Source organism: Dermacentor silvarum, chromosome 8 (genome assembly GCF_013339745.2).
Source record: "Dermacentor silvarum isolate Dsil-2018 chromosome 8, BIME_Dsil_1.4, whole genome shotgun sequence".
In the NCBI taxonomy this organism is placed as follows: Eukaryota; Metazoa; Arthropoda; class Arachnida; order Ixodida; family Ixodidae; genus Dermacentor; species Dermacentor silvarum.
This window is the reverse complement of record NC_051161.1, coordinates 131,951,713-131,978,724: the sequence shown is the minus strand read 5'-3', so window position 1 is coordinate 131,978,724 and position 27,012 is coordinate 131,951,713.

Here is a 27,012-nt window from a genome sequence, read left to right as displayed (position 1 = left end):
TCCCAGAAAATTGAGAAAAACCTGAATTAACGCAGTGTTCCAGCACCACCAACAAATGAACTAAGCGTGCACAAACCAGGTGTTGGGATCCCTTTAAATGAAGCGTAAGCAATCACAACTGTAAATGACGACGTGATGCCCCAAATCTTTGCTGTTTGTTAACACTTTCTTTACCAATGGAAATAGTTGTTACCTTGCGTTACCATGTGCGTATACGTTTGACAAAAGCCATTAATATTGCAGTGCTCCGGACGTATGGAGCCAGCTAAGCGTTCTAGCTAAATATACATGCCCATAGTTGGTATTCCTTCAGTAAGAATGAATGCGCCAACCAAAGATAACCGTAATAATTTTCAAGGATGGCGCGATGTCACAAGTTCTTGTCGTTGATTGACACTTTGTTCGCCAGCGGCAACAGTTCTTGCAGTGATACGTATACGTCTTTTAGAACCGCACTGCAGACCCTGGAGGCTTCGTGGAAGATTGTAGCTTTAACTACAGCATACACCACACTACTAAATATTTATTTTTTATTTTGTGAGGAGACGATCAATCACCTCCTCTGTGAATGTCCCCATTACAATTCGGCTAGCAAAGTGCTCGCGACCTCTTTATAAAAACTGGACGATCGCTCCTTCACAGAGAAAAAAGTGTTAGGACACTGGTCCAGATCGGTTTAGGCCCTCAAGGCCTTAAGAGCTCTGGTAAAATTCTTAAGGGCTTGTGAATCGTGCGACCGATTTTGAACGTTCCATCGCGAAGGTTCGCTTTTTTGTGTGAACGTTCCTCACTGTAATATTTTATTTGCTAAAGGCCTGTCCCTGTGATCTCTAATTACCCCTGTCTGGCGCTAGCTGATTCCAACTTGTGCCTGCAAATTTCCTAGCTTCATCACCCCATCTAGTTTTCTGCCGTTCTCGACTGCGCTTCCCTTCTCTTCGTATCCATTCTATCCACTGGTGATCCATCCTACGCATGCAGTGTCCTGCCCAGCTCCATTTCTTTCCACTTAATGTGAACTAGAATATCGGATATCCTCGTTTGTTCTCTGATCCACGCCTCTCTCTTCCTGTCTCTTAACGTTAGGCCTAACATTTTTCGTTCAATCACTCTTTGTGCGATCCTTAACTTGTTCTCGAGCTTCTTTGTTAACCTCCAAGTTTCATCCTTATATATAAGCTCCTGTAGAATGCAATGATTGGACACTTTTCTTTTCAACGACAGTGGTAAGCTCCTAGTCAGGATATGGCGATGCCTGAATAAAATTTGGTTGGAGTGCACTCCAACCCCATTTTATTCTGTAAATTTCTTTCTCATGACAGGGTCCCCTCTGAGTAATTGGCGTAGATAAACGTACTCTTTTACAGACTCTAGAGGCTGACTGGCGATCCTGAATTCTTGTTCCATTACCAGGCTATTTAACATTATCTTTGTCTTCTGCATAATAATCTCCAACCCCACTCTTACACTTTCTCGGTTAACGTCCTCATTTATTTGCTGGAATTCGTCCCCATTGTTGCTGAATAGGACAATGTCATCTGCAAACCGAAGGTTGCTGAGATATTCGCCGTTCATCCTCACTCCTAAACCTTCCCAGTCTAAGAGCTTGAATACTTCTTGTAAGCATGCAGGGAATAGCATTGAAGAGATTGTGTCTACTTGCCTGACCCCTTTCTTGATAGGTATCTTTAAACGTTTTTTTTGTGAAGAACCAAGGTAGCTGTGCAATGAAATCTATAACGACGTCATTCAGTCATGCGCAACTCCTCCTCCTAGGCGACATTAAGGTACGCCCACCCCTCATGTAAAACCCCGAAAAGGGTATTTGAGGTACTACTACTAAATAAATAAATAAATCCTGGTGGATATTTGCCAACATATTCACGTATGTCTCCTGTACTCCTTAATGACACAATGCCTCTATGACTGCTGGTATCTCTACTGAATCAAATGATTTTTTATAATCTATGAAAGCCATATAGAGAGGTTGATTTTACTCCGCAGATTTCTCTATTACCTGATTGATGACATGGATATGATCCATCGTAGAATATGTCTTCCTGAAGCCAGCCTGTTCTCTTGGTTGGCTGAAGTCAACTGTTGCCCTGATTCTATTGGAAATTATCTGGGTAAATATTTTATACAACATTGAGAGTAAGCTAATGGGTCTTTAATTCTTCAATTCTTTAACGTCTCCTTTCTTACGGATGAGTATAATGTTGGCGTTCTTCCAGCTTTCTGGTACACTTGAAGTTGTGAGGCATTGCGTATATAGGGCTGCAAGCTTTTCAAGCATAATATCTCCTCCATCTTTGATTAAATCGACTGTTATTCCATGTTTTCCAGGAGCTTTTCCTCTGGTCATGTTTTCCAAGGCCCTTCCAACTTCATCGCTAGTTATAGAAGGAGCCTTTGTATCCTGTTCATCACTACTTCGAATGAGCGTAGCTTGGCTGCTCTGGGCACTGTACATATCAATACATATAGATTTCTTCTGCTGCTTTTACTATGTCATCGAAATTGCTGATGATATTACGCTGCTTATCTTTCAGTGCATACATTTTGCCTTGTCGTATGCCAAGTTTTCTTCTCACTGATTTCTATTCTTCTCACAAAATAATGTATGCAGCGTTAACCAAGGTGTTTCTGACAAGTTAACTTGCACTTTTTCGGAAACCCAATAATTATGTTCGTGAAAGTATGTGACAATACAGCGGAATACAGTTTCGAAACGCCACGTGCACATTTGCCGTGCGAAAAATCGTCGGCTCCAGCCTTCGTTATAGTAAATACTGGAGGCAACCCTCTATGTAGCATTACTAGGCAAATTTGCTTGACGGAAAAAGATTAGGACAAATGAAAGATTGGGCGTTTTAGAATGGTAAAGTGACACTAAGAGATGTGCTTAATTCGTTTTACCTATTAAACAGTGTATTTTTGTAAATTTCATTGTGCGAATTTTTCTCTAAGAATTAAGTTCTTGTTTGTAATTTTAAAAGAGAATGAAGTCTGACCCTCAAAAATACTTTTTGTTCTAATTGACGACGTCATTGTGACGTCACGGGCGTGAATAAATTTTTTCGTATTGGGCTGTTGTGGTTTATTTCGCAAATTTTCTCGCGTCTTGCCAAGTTCGATGTTTCTTTCCTTTGAAGTACGACGCAATTCATAATTACCAATAATAATACTACTACTAATAATAAAGAAACGTGGGCAGCTTGCACTAGTGGTGCAAGGCTGGAGTAAACAGCGGAGCTGGTGATCGACCTAGCTTTTCTTCCAGGTTTTACAAGACTTGGCTAAGTTTTGCTAGGAAATGCTAAGTGGCTGGTAGGCACGGTATTCCGAATCTGCTCACCGCCGACGCACAGATTCTCACTTGGCCGCGCGACGCGCTTCAAGATGAGCGGCTTCTTCGGGTGTCTGGTCCTCTTTGGTCGTCCCATGTTTAAGTGTACATGTGCTCGCCACAGAGTCAACGAGAGTTCTGCCGCCGTCGCGGCGGCTCCGAGATTTATCTCCCCGCTGACGTCACGGCAAAGCTGCGCCTCCACACTTGCCGGGGCTTGACTGGTCGAAATCTGCCGAGCCGACGCCAGAGGCGCCTGCTGCAGTCACGGACATCGCGCGCGTTCGGCGCGAACGCGGGGAAACGGGGAAACGCGCACGGCGTCTGCAGCAGTTCTGCGCGTTCCCTCGTTGTTGCTGCTACAAAGTTTCTTTGTCTCTCTCTCGCTCTCATTTTCTCTTCCCTCTCTCGAGCATTGCGCGCGCCGCGCGAATGCTGTCCTTCTCTGTCCTTCCCTCTCCTTAACGGCACAGAGAGGGGTGGAAGCACACGCCGCTCAGCGAGGCGGTTGCTAAGCAACCTAGGTGACTCATTGGTCAGCGATGTTTTGCGGCTTGCGGAACAGCTTACGGCTGGCTTAAACAACTCCGCTGTTAAAATCATTGGATCCAAATATATGCCATCAAAATCACTGACGTCATAGCAAGCCGCTGCGGAAACTTCGATGCTGCGTCCCCACTAGTCTTTGATACACACGCCTTTTCTTGCCCCTGAAGCCTCCTCTCACGGCAAGGGTGGCTTTCCTGGTATTGCAGGACGGCAATTCACTAACGCCGGTCACCTTACTTTATCTGTTATAGTATCCCTTTAAACCAACTAGTCGGACAGGAGTCCGTCTACTAAATCATTACAACATGGAAACAAAGAAATGACGACAAAGAAAATAACGAGGAATAAATGGAGGTGACGTACTAACAACGAGGGCATAATTGCGAAGGCATGGCAATGATGGATCGATGACGACTGCATGAAGACGGCGGCGTAGGGACGACGGATTACATGACGACAACGCATTGACGACGACGAAGCGATGACGATGGCATGACCGCGAAGGTGTGATGGCCTAGTAGGACTGATGACGAGAACGAAGGCGACGACGACGGAGAAAGAATGTCGATCACGGCATACGTTTCTTTTGGAGCTGACGTCCGCGCTCATATATGTCTATGATGGATAACCTGCCGCCTCGGGCTATCTCGCGTTGCACTATACCTGTTCTTGGTTGCACTATACCTGGGGCTGGACAATCGTGCAAAAGCAGCAGCAGCCAGAACCCTAATAATGTGTGTATGCGTGGAGGAAAGGGAGGGAGTGGAGGAGGTGAGAGGCAGTAAGAGTTTCGCTTTATAGGGAAATTGCTCTCTATCAGAGAGTAGCCATTTTGTAAAAACCTGCGCGATTCTTTCCCTGGCATGCGTTTTATAGATAGGTTAGGATGATTTGGAAGGCTTGTAGTATAATGTACAGTGCAAGTGCTCGTCGGTTCGTTGTCTTCACTAAGCCATGTCGTTAAGAGAGATGAGGTGCTCGACCGTGCCGCATGTCACACTCCTCTCCTGAGCACACGCTGAATAGAACCCGTGTGTGACCATTTCATTCCCTATTTCCTCGGCTAGCCAAGGGGCGGCGCCAAAAATCGCTGCCTGCAGTGCTGCTTGTTGCATAGTGTCGCGAGCAATAGGAAGCGTAACACCGAATTTGTTTTAGTGCTTAGCATACATGGTCTTGTACCAGACACTTTGCAGGAGATAGGGTGTATGGTAGGTATAGGTTCCTGTCATGCATTGTTTCGGATCTCTTCAATAACAATTTTAATAAAAAATCTAGTTTATGCTGTGTGGATTGAACGTTGGTACAGCAGTGCGGCATGACGAGGCGCTAGCCATAGAGCCTATTGCTTATTGGATCGATCGCGCGCATCTTCACGCATAGGCTACTTTTCTCGCGCCAAGGCGAACTATAGTTCTTTCAGGCGTCTGGTGCGTGCGGCACGTCGCATAGCACGAGCAAGAGCGCGAGCATCAGTTTCCATTCAGACACAAACTCTCGAATGAAACGCGCAATATTAGCACCATCGCTCGAGCGCGACATGTCACATGCAAGAAGTTGCTAATAAAAGCGAGAGCGCGCCAGTTAGCGATTCTTGCCTCGTGACTTCTAGCGCTTATTTTAAGAGGGATGTTATACTGAATCTCCTTCGGGATTGACCCAAGTCGTAAGGAAACAGTCAACATTTGTTCACAAACACGCATGCACGCAAACACTTTCACGCACACACACACGCACGCGCGCGCACACACACACGGACACACACACACACACACACACACACACATGCACACACGCACGCACACACACAGACACACGCGCACCACCAAGCGATTCCGCCAAACACCGGTTAATCTTTATTTCCGTTGAACAGCGGCTCATACTAAAGAGCACACATGTTGACATGTTGACCCGGTTCCCTGATCACACTGCAGGCTGCCCGATGCTCTACCCGTTAGAGCACGGTCTTCTAGTAACCCAAGTTGGCAGGAAAACGGTAGAAGCAAATAGATAGATAGGTAGATAGATAGATAGATAGAAGATAGATAGATAGATACATAGATAGATAGATAGATAGATAGATAGATAGATAGATAGATAGAGAGATAGATAGAGAGATAGATAGATAGATAGATAGATAGATAGATAGATAGATAGATAGATAGATAGATAGATAGATAGATAGATAGATAGATAGATAGCCATCGAAATGTGGGTTACTACCCTAAGAAGGCTAATCGCATTAAAAACATTGGTAGATCTGGTAACGCTTTGGAGAACCCCAGACGGTCCTGGAGAGCAAGCTGGCCGCCAAATTGCAAAAATGCTTTGAGTAACTTTTGATGCGTGAATTGAAATCTGACAACTTATTATGTAATAATAAGTTTTCCTGTTGAACATTTAGTCACATTGTAAACTCTTGTACGTATGTGTGTTAAGCTAGCACAGCCCCTTGATGGCGGTGTCTCCGTTCCCTTTCATACTGCTTGAGGGGGTACACTCAGAAGAGCCAAGAGCTAAACAGGCAGTGGAACAAGAACCGCCGGACACCGAGACCGTATACATCCGCACAAGGAAACGAGCCGCCCGCGAAACGTGGGCGGGTCAGGGCCCATTACCTCGTCAAATTACACAGGCGGCACTTGGCGCTCCTTCTCTCATCACTTCCGCGATGACACCGGACCTGAGAGTGCCAGGCCTCGGAAAGTAATGGTTTAAGAGACATTATAGGTGCAGAGCGGATACGCCGCGGCATGTTTCAGAAAACGCACACACAGTGCTTCGTCGGGATCCTTGGGACCATTGTTTGCGAAACGTGAGCCGAAAGGTGGATTATACTCTTCGGCTCGTACACACTGAGTTGGAAAGGGTGATCGGCTAGCAAGGTTGAGGAAGGAATGAAAGGAAGAAAAGAATTCCACGGGACCAGAGGAAGTCACGTGTCTTCCGGAAGTGCTTTTTCTCCGCTCGTGCAATACGCCGTATTGTGCGTATTTGCTCGGGCCAAGCGAAGACGGCTCTTCAGTCGGTTACGGTAACCACCGGCCTTAGACCCTCGCCACCGGTAGAGCAGCCGTGATTCAGCGGCGCTTCCTGCCGAGGCCATTTTACCCGCCCGGCGGCTATTAAAGCCGCTTCCTCGCCGGCTCATCATCGGCGCAGGAAGTGAAGCGTTGAAAAGTCGGTCGCGCGTTCTGCACGAGAGAAGCGCCGGCAGGCGGCGCGTCATGCACGTGCCTCGGTGGGGGCGCTTCGCTCGCATGGCCGGTGTCATCCCGGCTGCTGCTACTGGGGCTTCCGGGCACGAGCGGCGCGTGTGCCCGACGCACGTGCGAGGAAGTCGCTTCCGAAATGGCCGCCGGACGTGCTGCAGAAGTGGGAGGAAAGGCGAGCGGCGGGGGTCTTCCTCTTCCGATCATCACTGCGGAAACCGTGGGCGCGCGGGAGGGACACGGACTCTTTCGTTCACACTGAGGGTCCCCTCCCCTTCTGGCGTTCACAGTTCTACCTGGAAAAAAGAAGCAAAGAGAGTTCGTGGGTCGCCTGTGTTCTCTGATTTGTCTGCTGTAGTTGCGCTGGGAACTCTACGAAACAAGAAAGCACCTAGTAATAAAGCGACATCTTGAATCAGGTCGAATTGATGATGATGATGATGATAATATATGATGTTTAATGGCGCAAGGGCCACGTCTCTGAAAATTAATCAGAATTCTGAAAACAAATGACGTTCGAAAAGCAGCACTGGAAAGAGTGAGGAAGCACTAAATAAAAGTCACCAAGGAATACACTGAACATTGGCGTGTACGAAATCTATGCTGACCAAGATAAAAAGAACAATGTAATTACCAGCTTATATAGTAAAGGACAGCAGAGTATTTCTACTACTATACTGGACTGTACAGTACAATAACAGAAACATATCGAAGGCTCGCGCTTAGTAGGAAGAAACTTAGAACACCTTTACACATCTAAGGCGGACGCGCACCAAGGGAATATAGAAGCAGCAGTAAAAGATGGCATAACTGGTCGATATTTTCAGGTTCATACGCAAAATGTCATGGGTTAAAGGGTGCGCGATACTTATTAGAGTGACAACAAAATTCTGACCCATAATAAAGAGATGTTAATGAATGGAAGAAATGGAAGTGCATTACTTTGCTTTCTTTATTACACAAAACATTTACAAAGGTCATACCTGAGCACACTTCACATGAGTCAGTCGAGATATCAAGCTGAATTCAAAAAGGGATATTCTACAATGGATGACACCGATACATCAAAAAAGCAATTCGAAAATCTACAGAGTATAACCAGCCCCTATGCTGCGTTCATAGATTAAAAAAAAAGCGATCTTTATGTATGGTTACCAGAAGTAACTGAGACATTGCGAGGTCAATAATTAAAAAAAGCGACCATACAGGAATATCCTGGTAACTATGCGCAAATGTTCCGCAGCTACCGTAATGCTTCCGAAGGAAGTGGAGAAGTACTGCTCAACACTGGTGTCACGAAACGAGAAACAATATCTGCAATGTTATTCACTGCCTCTTTGAAAGAAGTGTTGAAGATGCTTGATCGACATCGATTAAGGGTAAAGATCAAGAATGAATCCCTCTGTAGCGTGCAGTTTCCAGATGACACTGTCTTGTTCACTAAAGTTGGGAACAAAGAAGACGACGTAGCTGCTGCTAGCCTGTCTGAGTAGCTCTGCCTACATTTATCGTTATTATCGTTATTTTTTGGTAATCTTACTGGTCAGAACTGTTCAAAACGTCGGTCGACTCGAAAAGGTGCCTTCCGTATCGGATACCGACGGGTGCTGCGCCACCCGCCGCCTCACAAGGTGCTAGAAGGACCCAAGCTGGCACCGACGAGCACTCCGCCATGAGCCTCCCAAGCGGTGACACCGGGTCAGAAACGCCAGCTGGTTTGTACAAGCCAGTCCTGACTGCAAGCGACATAGACACTGGTGAATCTGAAGATGAGTCAACTATCATCGAGGATGACAAAGTGGCGAACATTTCAGACCTCGACATGGACGAGGATGGTTTCCGAGTTGTGCGCCATCGTAAGGACAGGGCGGATGGCATTCCAGTGTTAATCACTGCAGCATCCGAAATAGTTGATTTAAGGCAAGTGAACCCTATTGTCCTGTATTCTGAGCTTGAAACAATTCTTGGTGGAGCACCAGTGAAGAGCCACTTCACAGCACAGGGAGCGTTGCTCTTAGATGTAGAGACAGAAGGACAAGCCATCATCCTTCTAGAGGACCAAGAATATTAGCGGCATAGCCATATCTGCCCGTGTCCCACACAGTTATATGAAAAACACGTGCATTGTTAGAGGAGTTCCAAAATGGAATTCAGATGAAGAGCTGCTCCCCTACCTGAGACCTCAGGGGGTCATCATCATCATCAGCCTATATTTTATGTCCACTGCAGGACGAAGGCCTCTCCCTGCGATCTCCGATTACCCCTGTCTTGCGCTAGCGTATTCCAACTTGCGCCTGCAAATTTCCTAACTTCGTCAACCCATCTGGTTTTCTGCCGTCCTCGACTGCGCTTTCATTCTCTTGGTATCCATTCAGTAACCCTAATGGTTCACCGGTTATCCATCGTACGCATTACATGGCCTGCCCAGCTCCATTTCTTGCGCTTAATGTCAACTAGAATATCGGCTATCCCTGTTCGTTCTCTGATCCACACCGCTCTCTTCCTGTCTCTTAACGTTAGTCCTAAGATTTTTCGTTCCATCGCTCTTTGTGCGGTCCTCAGGGAGTATTCCATGCAAAAAGAATCATCCGTCGGGTCCAAACCTCGTCATCTGAATGGGAGTCAAGGCGCACTAACTCGGTGGTTCTCACATTTGCTCCAAATTCTGAACGCCCGGAGAAGATCAACCTTGGTTTCACCAGACACGAGCGTGTCGACTACGTGGAGACACCACCATGCTGTTTTAAGTGTCAGCTCTTCGGACATATCGATAAGTACTGTCGTGGGGAACAGAGGTGCAAGCGCTGTGGGGGACCTCATGATTTTAAGACGTGTGCAAGTAAAGAAAACTCTGTGTGTGCAAACTGCGGCGGCGACCATCCTGCTAGCTACGGTCGATGTCCTGCGCGGACAGCTGCTCAGCGCAGGAATAAGATGTTTGTTTTGGGTCCAAAGAATGCAAGCGCACCATCGAACACGAAGAAGACGCCCAGCGCGCCACAACTAATTCGTTCGGAAAGAGAGTACACATCTTATTTCCTGCGTCTCACACCGATGAACGAAGTTATTGAGCCAACGCAAACGGTCACCGCCGCTGAGAAAGCTGTTCCAAAAGAGTCCGAAAAGCGCACCTATGCGGCCGCAGTCAACCGACCTCAAGCACCACTTGCAAGCAGTCAGCAGGAAAACTGCCAGCATGTGATACGCGCTTTGTTCACGGCACTACGTTCCCACGTCGCGAAGATGCCTGCGAGTTCAACGAAGGATATGCTGGAAGCAGTGCTGGCTCTTGAGTCAGTAATACTCTGCTCTGCTTCCACATACCCTCAGTAGCATAATGGCAATTTCTCGGCCACTTGGTCCTTTCCGTCGTCCAAAAGTGCCCTTAATAATGCAATGGAAGTGCGCGGGTATTCTACAGCGTCTATGTGAACTCAGCCTTTTCCTTCGAGACATACCTGTACCAATTCTAGCCCTCTCGGAGACCAGTCTCCATAATGGAAGGACGATCCCAGGGTACATCAGACATTGAAATCCGAGTATACCGTCATTTGCTAATGGAAGTGCGATGTTATACATCAGGCGAGAAATACCTCACGTTGCCTTACCAGGGCAAGACATTTGTTCTACCTACTTGGAAGTCACCGCTGTGCAAGTGTGCTTAGGAAACCGAAAATTCAGTGTGGTGTCGGTGTATATAAGTCCACGCAGGAAGGTTTTCATCATGGCGTTTATAAAGGACCTTTGCATTCGTTGCCTATCTCCTATTCAGAATAATCTGTGGTGATTTTAACGCACATCATTCGCTTTGGGGAGATAAGATTGCAGATTTCCGAGGCAAGGAACTTGTCGCAGCCGCGGATGTTGCTGACATATGTATTGCAAACGATGGCAAACCGACTTTCCTCAGACCACTAAATTCATGGAGTGCCATAGACCTCGTGATCTATTCTACAGACCTTTTCGTATCGTCGACAACAGCCCCAGACAGGATGGGCAGCGACCATTTTCCGATCTTCACCAACATCACCGGATTTCACACTGCTGGACGACAATTCTGTGCTGTGACACGCTGGGACACATACAGAGAAGCGTTGGATGAATCCCCTGGTGAGCTGTTCGCAGATATGCTGCGGAGCAAGAGAGTAGCGACCTCAATTTGAAACTGCCAGATCATTTCCCAACTCCTGATTTGAAACTAAAGAACCTTGCGCAGCGCGTAGGAGAGCGGAGCGGAATCTAATGAGAAAAACGGGAAATCCCTCTGCGAAAACTGAATACAACAGGACAAACGCTGTCATTCGTCGTCACACAGGAAGGTTAAGACGAGTTCAATGGGCTGCTATCTGTGAGAGTTTATCGGTGTTTACTCCCATGACAAGGATATGGGGAGTAATGAATAGCTTATCCGTAAAGATTCGCCCGCACAGGCCATTCAAAGCACTTGCTTTAAAGCAAGGAAAAGATTTACAATCCCTTGCAGAAGATTTTGCAGACGTATACACATCTGGCAGATCAGCAGGAGTATCGAACCCTCTGTTGTCTCACCATTCCATACCATGGATACGCCATTCACCTTTCGTGAGTTGGATTTGGCGCTTAGCAAATTAAGAAGACGCTGTGCTGTGGGTCCCGATTCTATCAGCAATCAGATGCTGACAAATCTGCCACACGAACGAACACGAGCCCTTATGGACATATTTAGTCACGTCTGGAGCACAGGAGAGTTCCCAGAAGCGTGAAAGATAGCATGGGTGGTGCCAGTGCTTAAGTCCGGAAAGGATCCTGCGAACCTCGCCTCATATCGGCCACTATCGCTAACATCATGCGTATCAAAGTTGATGGAAAGACTAATATGTACGACGTTAACATGGTATATTGAGCAAGGAAATAGAATGCCATCGTGTATGACCGGATTTCGTCCATGGTTGAGGGCCCAGGACAGTGTCTTAGATTTACTAAGCCATATCGAGCACCATCGCGCAGACGGCCTCTCCACACTCGCCATCTTTATGGACGTTGCCAAGGCATACGACTGTGTGCTTCATACAGGCATCATCAATGGACTCCGAACCATGGGCGTCTCGGGAAACTCTCTTCGATTCGTCCATGAATTTCTCAGAGATCGATGTGTCCAAGTTAAGCTCGGAAATATAATGAGTGATAAGCGAGGAATTTCCCTCGGCGTCCCGCAAGGAAGTGTCCTATCTCCCTTGCTTTTTAACGTTGCCATGACCAGCCTTCCAGATGCACTGAAAGTAGGTCGGATGGCAGTTAAACTGTCCATCTATGCAGATGACATCTGCATTTGCATCACAGGGTACCAACACAAACGGTTGTCCCGGATAGCCCAGAGCGCAATCTCCACTATTGAACGCCACTTATAGATGTTTGGCCTATCTTTATCAGCGGAAAAATCTGCCTACATACTTTTCCCGGGAGTGAGACGTACGCCTGATGCTGAATATCAGAGGGCATTCAATTCTTCATGCAACTCATGTTCGATTCCTGGGCGTCACCATCGACAGCAAGCTACTATGGCGTCGTGCGGTCGAAAGTGTTGTGGCTGCATCAGTGCAAAGGGTCAACGCACTTCGTCGACTGGCAGGTGTACGTTGGGGAAACAATTCCATGTCCATGCTTAAACTGAACGCTGCACTGACAACAAGCCGCATTCTCTATCAGCTCCCTTTCATATCACCGCCATCGAGTCAATTCGAGCGCTTGGAGGCAGTGCACAGAAAGGGACTTCGCTTGGCGATGGGAGTTCCACAGGCGGCTTCAAACAAGAAAGTCACTAATGAGGCAGAGCCTCTTCCACTCCGCCTCTTGGCATCTCAGGCGTTGGTGACGCAGCTATTACGGCTGGGCGAGTCCCGCGCAGGCACGGCGCTTCTCCGGCGGCTAAGAGCAAGAACTCGCTCTCATTTCCACGCGGTGCTGAACACTTTCCAATTTTATTGCGATAGCAATTATATGGACACTTCAACCGGATTTCTGCCGTCGCCGTCGCCGTGAGGTTCCGTATAGATAAAATCTTCACCGCGCGCCGTATGCCCGAGCGGAAGCGTGCTGGAACGCGCGCTATCACGGAGAGCGAACGCACTCAATCTCCCACGCGCAAGCAACGAAGCGGGAAGCCAGCGCCCGAGGGAGCGGGGGGGGGGGGGGGGGGGCACTTCTACTGTGCCAACAACCGCGCTCGTCGCTCGACCGCGCGGTCTCTTCTCGCTCCCACGCGCAAGCAAGGAAGCGGGAAGCCAGCGCCGGAGGGAGCGGGGGGGGGGGGGGGGGCGCACTTTTCCTCTGCCAACAACCGCGCTCGTCGCTCGCCGCACCGTCTCTTATCTCTACACGGCTCTGACCTTTATGCACTGTGCGTTCGCCGCTCAGTTTCTGTTGAAGCGATAGACCGCACGTACCTTCGCCCGCTGCTGCGGCGTATATATGCGCTTGCTGCCAGCGTTTTGACAGTCGTTGTCTGCAGTCATTCAGTGTGATCTATTCATGTTTGTTTGTGCGCGCTCACACCACGCTTGTTCATTCAGTTAGTAATAGTCGGGCCACATTTTCCAACGCACGCGACACATGCAATGCTGCCCGGGTCGGCAGTGCAGCGCTACAGGTGTGTCCCTTCGCACGCGCTGCCCACGGGAAGCGCTTCTCATCAACACCACCGTTTCACACGCGCCTTCTCGTGGTCATCGAGTCTCTCTTCATGTCGGTCTACTTACGCCGCAGCACACCTGCTTACTTAATCAGCTCATGTTTACTACAATTCATATTGCTACCAAAGCCGCTCACCTTACTTCGTATGACATTGCTGTGTTGCTATCGCATTCATTGCTTCGCCCTTAGGGCGAAACTGTGACATTTTTTGGGGGGATTGGAACGGCCTAAACGAAGTCGCCTTGACCCGTAATGATCTTTTTCGGACGTTACCTGCAGCCTCAGTGTACCCCTCTTACCGGCGAAACGCACCATTTCAACTGCAGAAGCAAAGTTTATTGTGCTGGACCACTTGAGCACAACGGTTCAAAGCCACCTATAAGTGCACACAGACGGTTCAGTGTGCGCACAAACAGATAGTTGTGCAGCGGCATTCTGCATACCATCCCCTGATGTGTCATGGTCTGGCCGACTGGATCACGTAGTTTCCTCTACAACAGTAGAAAGCACCGCAATCACCGCGGCTTTGCGGAAACTACGGGCCTTTTCTGCACGAGATGTCGTGGTGCTGACGGATTTCAAGTCAGCGTTACAGAGATTACATCGTGGCCTACCTCTAGAGAAACTTACAAGGCAACTTCTGGTACTGATTAACGATCTAACAAGCAAAGGATATAACATAAGGTTTCAGTGAATACCATCACGCGTAGGAATTGATGGAAACGAGAAAGCTGACGCCCTTGCACGCCTAGCGTTGACATGTGTCCCAAAAGTGAAAGGTCCAAAAGCTTTCCAGAACCCTAAGGGTGCAATCCGCCTTCACTTTAGGGACATCCACAAGAATCCCCATTAAGCCTGTGTGACTCATGGATTTACCCGCGAAGATGCGACGCTTTTATACCGCATCACACCGACTCCGCGTACACCCTGCAGCTTAGTTATTCAAGACTGGGCTAAGCACTTCCCCACTCTGTGCTTCCTGTGGTGACATTGGTGACATCGAACATTTCAGTTGGCTATGCCCGCAGTTTGACACAGAAAGAAAAGCGATGGTCGACAGCCTACAAAAGAGCGGTCTTACGCACAGGACCTTTGAAGACGTCATTTTCCCCGGAGGGCCCGTGACAATCAGGAAGAGAGCGCAACGACTGCTGATAGCCTTCCTGCGAGACACGGGACTCATCGACACATGGTGACACACCCCTGATCTCAACTCGAAGGAGGATCAGGCGGAACAATTGCCGGCTATGTATGCCAGGCTAACCCCACCTGCTTCAACATCACCACCACCATCACCACCACCACCCGTTCACTAAAGTTACAGACAACTTGCCACAAATGCCTTTGGAATTGAAAAGGCATATTTAGCTTAACCCCCGTATTCTGCATAACGCTCCTCCACTCAACCCTCCATCTCTACTCAAGAAAGGAGATGGTAACACGCCCCTCTACAGAAGTGGCCACTGCGCTTCATTTACAGTGCATCGCAGTTGTGGAGAAGTGTAGTGTCGTAGCACCAGTTCAGTCGAGTAGTGGCATTGTGTTCAACTCGGTGGAGTCGAGAAAGGTATTCGACAGGTACGGAAATGAAGTCTGGGCCGAGGCATCAGTATACGTACCTGGCAGGGTAGTGTTCAATAGCCTGCAACGTAAGCATTCACGAGTGGTAGTCGATCTCTTATTAAAGATGCGCAAGGAATGGAAATGTGCTACAGCATACATGGTAGACACTCCTAAACAAAGAAGGGCAGCTTACCCTCACTCGTGTAAGATGTACAGTCAGTGTATTCGACTACTGCTTAATTGTGGCGTTGTACCTAGGAGGATTGCAGAGAACATTTAGAAGGAGCTAACGATAGTGTAGCCAACTATGGAACGGAATATTATTGATATCAGGCTAAGAGACTGGCAAATGGCAGTATGAACTAGAGATCTAACTGGTGTACAGCTTTATTCAGACATGAATACTACCACCCTACGCATATCACTGAATCATATATTTGCATTGTATACCTCTCGCCTATAATGTCTTACTTCAATAGAATTATATTCTCCCTAGTGTATATCTTATAAATTGCGCTTAACCGCTTGCTTTTCGATGAGCTACCCGGGATTTTGGCCTTTGTCAGGAAGCATGCAGTGCTGTGCTTCCCTCCTTTTATAAGATCTCGGCATCATGTGACGTAAATGCAAATGAGAATAATATGAAATTGAACCGGTGCGGCTGATATTCTGGTAGACATTAGGAGGAAGTAGTGGTGATGACCTGGTGGTCATGCATTTCGTAAAGGAGATAACCGTTGGCCCATTATGATAACTGAAAAAGTGCGAAAGGAAAGGAAGCGTAGTCGCGGTCACAGATAATTAGGTGCAGTGACGAGAATGAGAAATACACAGGCATAAAATGGAGTCAGCTGATGCAAGGCAGGGGAAGCTGGATATCGCTGGGAGAGTCCTTCGTCCTACGTCGTGGTCATATATCGGTTGGTGAGGACGATGCTAGTTGCTTGACCTGTAATGTAAAGAATTGCTTAAGTGATCAGTGCCTGTCCGGCGACAAAGCGTCGCATCGCATCACCCGGTGCCAGAAAATGAAGAGTGATAGCGCCATTAAGGCTTCATATTTAAAGAAAGTGCTGGCAGTTCGTGCACCTATTTGTATCTCTCTAAAAATGTACGTCAACTTGCAAAATAAACTTCTAAGGTAAGGAGATTTAATGCCGTATAACCTTGTTTCTCTTCCTTTCATTTGTTCAAATATTTGATGAGCTTCCAAGTTCATTTCGGTAAATAGATGTAAAAAAAAAACAGAAGTAAGACACACCTGCAAAATCCTTGTGCGACCGGAGTGCTTTCTCGGAAAGTAGCTTTTGAACAGTTATAATTTTGTGAACTCTGGAAAACATTTTTCCTGTAATCGTTCATGTTTCCAGAACCCACATAATGGCCAACGGCGGCATTAGAGCGGTCGCGGCAGGTCATACAAGAACGATGACGACTCTGGCATTGCGACGATGACCGCAACGGCCGAGGCTACGATAACGATATGTATGAAAAAATAAAGCAGAAAGAAATTTTTTTTCTAGTTTCAGTTGACGGTTTCACTTCGTCTTTAGATACGGAGTTCCGCATGCGGCGTGAAATTTTGTGACACTTTTGAAGTGGCAAACCAAACAGCAAACATTTAAACGATCATGCATAAAGTGTCATGCACATTGTCTTTTGGATTACGTTTAGAAAATCATGGCACAAGTTTCCCTGCAAGGGTGCTATGTTGACACTGTGCATTTTCGATCACACTCATCTTTGGGAAGTTCAACATGAATTCACTTGATTAGAACAGAAGTAGAAACGACGCGGTGCCACATACTGCATGGATGTACTAGCGTCTCGATCTGCCCTGACATCTACAACGCTGCGCTGCTTAGGTGAATGAAACTTAACGCCCATGAGCGACACCAAATAAAGAACGGTTTCAGCTTTACTACATCTCTAGTGGCTAAGCTCAAGGACAACTGAACAGTGCTGTTCGATACAATCGCTATCGGCCCATGACCAGAGAACAATAAGCAATCTGGTGCGCAAGACATCCAGCGCTATTCTATTTGAGTCTGCGCAGAAATCATGTATGCCATCTACGGCCAACACTTGTGCAGATGTTGGAACTCGAGTTCGGGACAATTCTCGCTCATTTCTGTTTCGTAAGGTAAAACAATACGAGGCGGCGAGGAGGCAGCCGTATAGATCTCAGTCACCGCTCCGATCGCAACCATGCATCCCGTGAGCTAGAAGCGAACCGCCGAAGTTCGCGGGCATCCTTCCGGTCGCGTGGGACGGCACGTGCCACCGGCGGAAGCCGGCTATCAACGCAGGTCAGTACATCACTTTCGAGAGGGGCCAGGGCTTGCAACGTTAGATCGGCGGCGGACGAACCCCACATCCGATGAGGCGCGGAGGCGGAAACGCGCGGAACACCGCCGCGGTGGCAAGATGACGACACGGGTGCTCCCACCTGGCGCGAGTGGGGAGGCGCGCAACGCCGAGTGCTCACTGAACCGCTACCGCCAACGCGTATGTATACGCTTGGAGAACGATGCGTCGGGAGAGTGGTAGCGAGATGGGAGCTATCCTCCCCCTCGCTAAATACCACCGATGCCTCTCGGCCGCTTGGCCGTCTCCCCTCCCCCCGCGTCTGCTTCCTTTCTCTATACGTATAAGAAATGCTTCCGGCCTGGAGGGGGTCATCTTCGCTGCACGCGTCACGTTTACGCGCCCAAGCGGCGGGGTTGCCCCGTTCGGCTGGCCTCACGGCGAGCTCTGTATCTGGCTGAGGGCGTGAGTGTAGTTTCCGCCGAGGTGTGCGCGATGTAATAGGGCAGGCAGTCCCGCCGAGAGGGAGCGATGTGTACCACGGATTCTTCAGCCACGCGCGTTGAACGGTGGCCCACCTGGGTCGGTCGTCGCTCGAGCAAGAGTGTCAGTAGCGCGGGAACTTCGTTAGACATGCAGGACCTTGCTGAGGCATACTGTTGTCCTGTGCGCTGGGGTGAGATTGCGATAGGACCAGGGAACCAGTCTTGAGGACCCAGCGCCGCTAGAGTTTAGCCGGACCCTTTTATTCGACAAGCGCGAGCTGGGCGCCGCTGGTAAAGATGAACTTGCAGAGATGATGAACATTTAGGGGAAGGTGAAGTTTATGGAAGTGCTCTCGATTCGTTGACTACATGCAACGGCATATAACAGTGTGAAACAGCGAGCAATACAATACGGAACAAAAGTGAATAAACATACTTCTCGGTGTTAAGCGTTTCAATAACATATACGAAATACTTGATCAGTTTAACCTTCCTCAGGTCTTGTTTACTGTCAACTTCGCATGCGTGGTCAGCATTCGTAAAAGTTATTCTGCGCTTAGTTTGGTTTCCTGCACACCACTGAAATGACAGCAACATGCATCGGCAACGTGAAACGGGAGAAGCGCCGCACGGCAGCAGCGAACATAATCGACTCCTGCGTTTCCTTTACAACTTGCCTCACCCAAGTGAGCAGCAATGCGACCCGCGGGAGTCCGCTTCAATTCCTGCCCTCGCTCAGTCCCGCTCCCATAGGAATGAATAACGCCCCGTACGTGGCACCGGCAAATACAATAGGGATGCGACAGCGAGGGCTCATCTGAAACGTCCCTACACATCGGCGCATCACCCGCGGAGTACACGCTGTGACGACCACGTGGGCACGCACGCACAGACACACAACACATGCGCCCCGTCGCGCGTATGTGGCCCGCGCGCATAGCGCACGCTTCAATGCAGCGGGAACCGCGGTGTGCGCGTCGGAGCGCGTCTGCCGCGGCTGTGACCAGTGGAGCGTGCACGAATCACGCCGACAGCATCTGCCTTGCACGCCGCCCTTTACCTCCAGTCTACCCTCCCCCGTTCCCGAACTAACGCACGGATAACGCATGGATAGTCATCACTCGCACCGTGAGAAATCTGTACGCCAATCCGTTCTGCGGGTTGTACGCGATGCATGGCGTATACTCTGATATCGACCGTAATGAAGTGCGCTCTTGATGAACTACACATGTTTGGCACTGACACTGAATTCATGCAGGGATCTGCTCGGCGTTAACATGAAGTGAACTTACAAAGTCTTAGCTGCCTTCACGCTACCTACCCTCTTCACAATGTGTCCGAAGTCCATTGATGCCTCAACGTGGATTCAAAGTTGTGCCTGTGGCGAAATATTTTTCTTTCTTTGCGTTTACTTCTCTTTAGTAGCTGTCTTGAATCAAAGTGTGTCGAAATCCTATTGTCAAAAGACAACTACTCTGAATGTAACTAGATGCACAATTGTTTTTGAACTGTTGTAATCTCCGAGGATGAGTTCGGCTACTATTTTTTTTAGGGGGGGTCCAGCCTCCCCACATATTCTGGTGGAACGCTACATAAAAAGGCGTCGTCGTTGTCATAGTCCAGTCTAATATTGTAACGACAGTGCATGCTGCTCATCTTAAACCTTGGTTTCTTGGTGCCGAAACACTGTTTCATTGAGACTGCCTTTCTACCAGTGCACTCTCACGACCGGGATTTCACGAAATTCTGCAAATCAGTACAGGACTGCTCATATCAACATATATTCCCAGTCGCCAGTGTAGACTTCTAATGGCTGTTTTGCATAACAAAGAATTTACAGTTTTGTCTATATCAATTCTGTACCACGCATATAGAAATAATATCGTCAACAAGACTATTATATTTGTTTGTCCAACTTTTTGTCGGTATATTTAGAAGCGATTGCATGTAAAAAATAGAGATAGCAATTACCTTAATGAGCCTGATCATATGCTAACAGACTGTCTATGATAGCCTTTGCGACTGTGGCATTTGCGGATTTGAGCCCGCGACTGAATTTTTCACTGGCTTGCCAGTTGTGACGAGTGGCAATATTGTTTTTTATTGATATAATAAGCAGAGCAGAAGCAGTAGACAAAAAAGGCTGATGATTATCTATCTATCTATCTATCTATCTATCTATCTATCTATCTATCTATCTATCTATCTATCTATCTATCTATCTATCTGCTTACGCCGACTCAGTGGCCAAATTTATCTATCAGCGTCAGCCACTAGGTATATGAAAGGGGGCCTGATGCCGTCGCGGTCGTTGCGCCGCCATCATTCCAGCTTCGTCATCCGACTGTCGTCATGCCGTCATCCTAACGCCATCGTCGTCACACATTCGTCATTCATTCTTTATCATATCGTGATCGGGCAACACCACGTAGATAGCACAGGCCTACACACTCCGATCTATGACGTCATGCTATACCTGGCCCGAAATTTCCATTGCCAAGGCTGGCGTGACGAAAGCGATGACGTCAAAAATCACTGTTGCTCACGCAGGAGCATCGCCATTAGATTCTATGGCAGTCGGGCCAGGTAGCATGACGTCATGCATCAGAGCATGGAGGAAGGAAACCCCAGGAGAGGCCCTGGCCAGCACGAGCGTATTGGAAAGGTGTGGCGGAAGTCACGTGCTGTTTTTCGCAAAGGAGCACTGGGACGGGTACCGCAAATGTCAACGTTGCCGTGACAACCACGCTCCTGAAGCTTTGCTGCTGCTCTCGGTCTTTTAAAAGTGAGATAAAATTTTTCCGCCGGTGTCTTTCCCGCAGCACCTTTTGTTCGCGAGAAAAGCTGATTTTGGAGTTTGGTGTGTTAGCTTGAAAGTTGTGTTTTGGGTCTGTTAGTGTGAGTGTCGGCCAGCAACAGATATACTCAAGCAATCACGGCGCGGGTCTTCGTTGTCTTCTTCAATGTGCCACGGAAAAACACAGGAGCGCGTCTGCTTCACTAAAACTGCTCCAGAAGTTTTGTTGGCTTTGTTTTGACGCGCATCAGGAGCACACACTTCCGGCGGCTCGTAACAATGCAAGTTCAAAGTTCGCGCCCATCTGCTTCGGCGAGCTGCAGAACCCCTCATTGGAGGCGCAACGAGAGGTGGCACACCAACATGGCTGCACTTCCGGCTTCAAAAAAGTGACGTCAGGGCCTCTCCTGTTTTGTTTCCTTCCTCCATGAATCAGAGTGTGTACGCCTTGTGCTAGATTATCTAGGTGGTGTTGGGTCGGGAGGCCACCGTGGTCGATTCATCGTTCTATTTCCGGCCTCGTTACTCGACTGTCGTCTCATGCAATCGTCGTCATCGCGTTGTCACGAGAAAGTTGCTCTCAGGTATACGTAGTCATATCGCCGGCGTCTTGCCGTCGTGGTCGTACCATTACAACTTCGATATCAGGTTGTCGTCATACGTATTATCGTTGTACACGCCATCGTTGTCGTACGGTCATTGCCACATCCCATTAGTATACTCACGTCGTCCTCGTTATACCATATTCGTCAATTCAGAATCGTTATATCATCGTCGTAATGCCGCCTTTGTCATTCAATCGATGGCATGCCTCCTTCGGCATTTCGTCGTCATCGCTGCATAGTGCTCATGGAGTCGTTGTCATGCTCATGAGTGACCTTCGCGTCATGGCAAAGTGGGCCGATAGCGGAAAAATGTATGCAGCACATTGCCTAAGCAATAGAAGTCTCAAAATGACTACAAAGTGCTAAATAAACGCATCTTCAACCCTACGGTAAGTCGTTACATTTCTTGAATGCTAATCGCATCACCGTCGACCGTCATCGGGAGCTGTGTTGTGCGGAATTTTTTTACACGCAAAGAAACGCCAGTAATATGATCAGAAAAGCCACTCGTGCACCCAGAAATTGGTTCCAGGCCGTTCGCACAAGCCGGCTGTTGTTGCTTCCGAAAATTCGAAGACGTTTTCCTCTCTCTATGTGCCGACTTAACGTATGATTACGATATACTATAAGGCATGCATGCGGCCGTAACAGTCTCTTCTTAGTGTTGCGTAGTGGCAGAGTCCCTGGTAGTGGTCTCCTACGTGGATGTTATAGTGGCTCCCGAGAGCAATATTTCAAACCATCCTACACGCTAAGTACGCAATACCACAAGAAACGTCAATTGTTTTCAGTTCTTCCTTAATGTTTTTTTTTTCTACCGTACGAGATTCCTGGGAAACCCACTTACCGATGGAGGTCATCCGCTAAGTAGCTGCTAGTCGGTTGCCGCCGAAGGTCGTGAAGAAAAGGTCGGAGGTCAGTGGCCACCCATGGTAGGGAGGCGGGGGTCCGGAGGAAACCGTTACTTGCTCCCTCCTCTCTTGTTTCTTGGTGTATTGTTTGCGGAGGCGAGAAGGCAACGGCGATACAAAGCTAGATTCACGAGAAAAAAGTGCCAGGTTCACACTGTTCAAGTCGACACAGCCATTCGAAGCTCATTCAGTAGTGCTGATCCACGTTTGTAGCCTGAACGCCTTTGTTGTCTGATGGCCCTTGACAAGTTTTTGTTGGCCACGTTTTTCGATATCGGTGAAATCAGTGACGTTGGTGTAACCATACGCTCGTCAGGAGAACAGGCAATAAAATGTCGTGGATACTGAGCGAAAGGGTTGCTGAAACAACGTCAACGCTGCCAATGTATATATATATATATATATATATATATATATATATATATATAATCCTTTCACACATAAGAATAACGAAATGACTTAACTTCAACTGGCTCTAGAAATCCCTGAGTTCTGCGCAAAATGATTGGCGTAACTACAAGAATGCGAGCTCGTTACGTGTAATAAATGGAATCGTATAACATTTCAGTAGGCCACCAGCGCCCATCGATCACGCAGCATTTCTTCCATGCAATAGCTATGAATAAAAATTCCTGCAATCTTTCTCTTTCTGTCCATCTCTTTTCTTTCAACCAGACACCCTTTTTCGCCACTGTATGAAGTTCACAAGGTTCACATGTACTCTTACGTGATGTTGGACTTGTATATATAGGAATTAGGAATTACGAAGCTCCCTGTATGTAGGTATGCACAACACTAACCCGGGTAACTAACTTTTCCTTCTAAGCACCAGCCATGTTTATATTTGTTGAAATTCAGTGGTCGACAACGCCCTAAACATGAAACAAACCCGTCGTGAATGTCGTGAATCAATGTTATTACGACTCTTAGACCATTGCTTACTGTTCCATTTATCTTTCGTGCCTGCCTTAGTTCCACGCTACCAATCGAAGTTACTTTTCTCGGGAACCCACGAGCGAAATGAGCCACGGTAACAAGCAGCACGCGTGGAGGGGAAACCGTGATTGCGTAAGCGGGGGCTCACGCTGGCTATGCTTCCAGGAGATTGAAAACAAGGTCACGCCTCCAGAAGCCGCATCATCTCGCTCTGTGCCATAAATCATTACTATTTGTACTTTCTCTAACCGTCAGGTTAACTCCGTGCACGGAAACTGGCGCAAATACAATTCCGAAGCAGCTCTAACAAAGTTTACCTGCCATAACTGGGTCCTGAATCAATAAGGAGGGCACGGATTCCCCGGGTCAACAGCTGGCGTTAGTTTTCTTGCTCCCCTTCGCACGGGACTCCACGGTTTCGCAAAATCCGCTGGTCTCTCACGCCGAATTGCGCCTGGGGAGCACGGGAGCATCGCGAAGGTCGTGACTCATTAATACGAACGTTGTCTTTCGACACTCGCGTTCATCGCCCGCTCACTCGGGCGCAAAGCTTCGGCGCCGAGCGCCATATGGAGCGCGCTCTCTGACGGGTAAAGTAAAGCTAAAGGAGACATATAATTTATTACAAAAGCAGAGAGGTAAAGCTAAGACCCCCATTCGATGCATGGATGAGTGCTAAACACGAAGATCTTGCGACGCTGTGTTCCATATCGTTGACTTGATTGCGTCAAGGTGTCTTAGTACTGCACCATGGGATGTATTCTCGGACGATCATTTTGGGCGATACTATCGCCTTCGCGTGACGTAGTGCTCAACCAGCCAATCAGCGCTCGTCTAACGGCAGAGGCAGATAGTATCGATGAAAGCGATCGTCCCAGAATACGTCCCCATATGCACTCTCATAGACTCGGAATATAGGAATCGGTGCAGGGCCTTGGGTTTTGTAAGATGCCTCGACCTACAGCTTTTCCACGAGTGTGCACTGTACATAGACGCACACTCGTGTATCAGGAAAAGTTTGAATGATGTGCATTGTCCAGGTGGGCCCATGCGATGTTTCCAGTGTTTAATGTGTTAGCACTAGGAGTGTCAAAGTGGAAAAAAAGTGTATGTGTGATGAAGTGCTGGAAGCCGGTCACGTGCTAAAGGTGGGGAGCGTGCATGTATGTGTATTTATACAGTGCAAGTGACGGTGGTTAACTCCGGGCCACCATCAGTTGGACTTGGCTCCTGCAAGAGGCAGGACGTGTGTTGAGTGAGCTCCTGAGGAACACTTTGCAATGCGGTGAACGCCGTTTAAATCACGAATCTGGGACCTCAAAGAGGTGGGGCGTAAGGCTGGCGGATTTCTGTCGCATTTACCGCAAAACCATCATTGCATTTTTTATTCCCCCTATTTCTTACATCCGTTGGTTGAAAACTCTACGTTTCCTCTCCTCCCTTTCTGAGAATATTGTTTAACAATTTCTTGCGTTTCTGTGCTGGCATTCACAAGGTGTTTGAATTAATTATTATCAGCAGCCTTTGTTCCAGCGTAATAACGACTTTTTTTTTTCAATCACACAACCACGGCTCGTGAGCCCAGAATGCTGCGCATGTACCTGAACATTAGAGCACATAGTGAGAATATTTGAGCAAACCGAGTGAGAAGAGCGCTGTGGTTGAAATGACATCTGCAGCGATGATCTGTTGCAGTTTAAAGTAGAATTTGTCGCGGCACATAACTATGTAGTAGTTGTATTGTTTAACAGTTTAAATTTGTTATCTCAACACAGCGATTAAATAACATACGTACAGTTGTTACACTAAGGAAATGCGCTCAATGACAAGAATTTCCCACTCTTTTAGTTGTGTTCTTCTTGGTATACGCGTAATGATTCTAATGACTACCAACTGCTTGCCCGCCTAGTTGCGTTGCATCCAATGTAGCTAGTTGCATGTAATGTAATGATGCTATAAAGAAGTACATAGTGTTTGTTTCTTTAATAGTATTATAAGCACAATGATGACATACGCACTCAAGAAAATTGCGCCCTTGAGGATGGATTGGATATCGAAACACCCTTCCAATATTTTGTATGAAATTTTGCGCAAAAATGTACTCGTTAACAGAGCACCTTAGCGCACGCTTTTATCATTTTCGGGGTGCTAAAAGGGTGTTATGTGCGAAACATATACCGTATGGAATTTAGGAGTGCTTTGGCACTTAAACTTTCCAGGTAAGAAACTGCCGTACGCACTTACAAAAATCAGTACAAGAACGTTTCTCTTGAAGCACTTTGCGCCAAGTTGTCGTTGCACCAAGTCATGGTCAGTCATGTCCTGCTTCTTCGTGTATGTGGAGTCTCCTTGTGGTGAAGCGACAGGACTTTTTACCCGTCCATTTCCCATCCTGCTTTAAGGGGTGATGCGGGGCTAAAATCGCAATCTTCACCAGAAATACGCATTTGCAAATATAGTTTGTATGAAATTTTCAAGCATGCAAAGAAGCCCTTCGCCAAGTTGGTTTATTATCTCCGCCATAAAATGGAAGAAAATCACCATTTTATTACCCGGAAGTTGCGTGCGCTTTGGCATGTATTGATATATTGGAATCAATTTTTATCAGTTCGCACTTTTTGTCCGAAAGTTCAAAATTATCGCTGCGACACTGCAAGGGCGAAAACTGGTTGCAAGGTTTTTTTTTAGGCTGATAGTTTGTGAGGAACAAGACTATGCATGGACACCATGATTTTTTAAACTGCCGCTATCAAGGAAAAACTATAGATTCTGGATCACAGTAACAACAACACAAACTTAGTTTTCAGGTGGTGGTGTTTCTATAAAATTACAAGCAGCTGCTCCTATCTTATAATAAAGGGACTCCAGAAGATCATTATTCAGGAAATCGTAAACTTTAAATTTTTTAATGCGTGTTTTCTTAAGGTGACACTCATTTGCTTAATGGGGCAATGCATTTTCCACTAGTGTCAGGGCAATACGAGTTACATGTTCTAACGACAAGAAGACACAGCCTCCTGCCGAATTTTGATAAAATTGGCAACGTTGATTCAAAAGTTGTCATCCAGCCCTGCATCCCCCCTTAAGCGTTTTACCACAGGTTTCGTTTAAATAATTTCAGCTCAGAGTGGTTTCATGCATCACCCGCCAATATCGTCATCGAGGTACCGATATAGCAAAATTTTATCTCGGTTCGGGCACCATCTCTGTAGCGAAGACTTACTTTATTACATGGCTATGCTATTAGGTTAACTACATGCGACAATTAATGATGAGTAAAACCATGAGCAACTAAATCGTTCTACAGGTGGAAAGGTAATTTTTGTGTGCACTGACAACCTCTCCACCGGCTGACAATGTAGCGCGTGGTATACAGCAAGTGTTACACCGCTCTTTGAGATCACGTGTTACAACACTTTGCCGCAACGGATGGAAACAACTTTGAAAGGACGCTAAAGGCAAATGTTAGGTCAAGTTAGAGAGAGATTATTGCTCGAAAACGTCTGTGGAGTGATTATTATGAAAAACAGAGCTTTCGTAAACGAGAACTTGAGGCAAACGATTTGAGACTCTACACCGGGGCATTTTGTAGTATAGACTAGACCGATGACGTTGTAACGCCTTGTTCT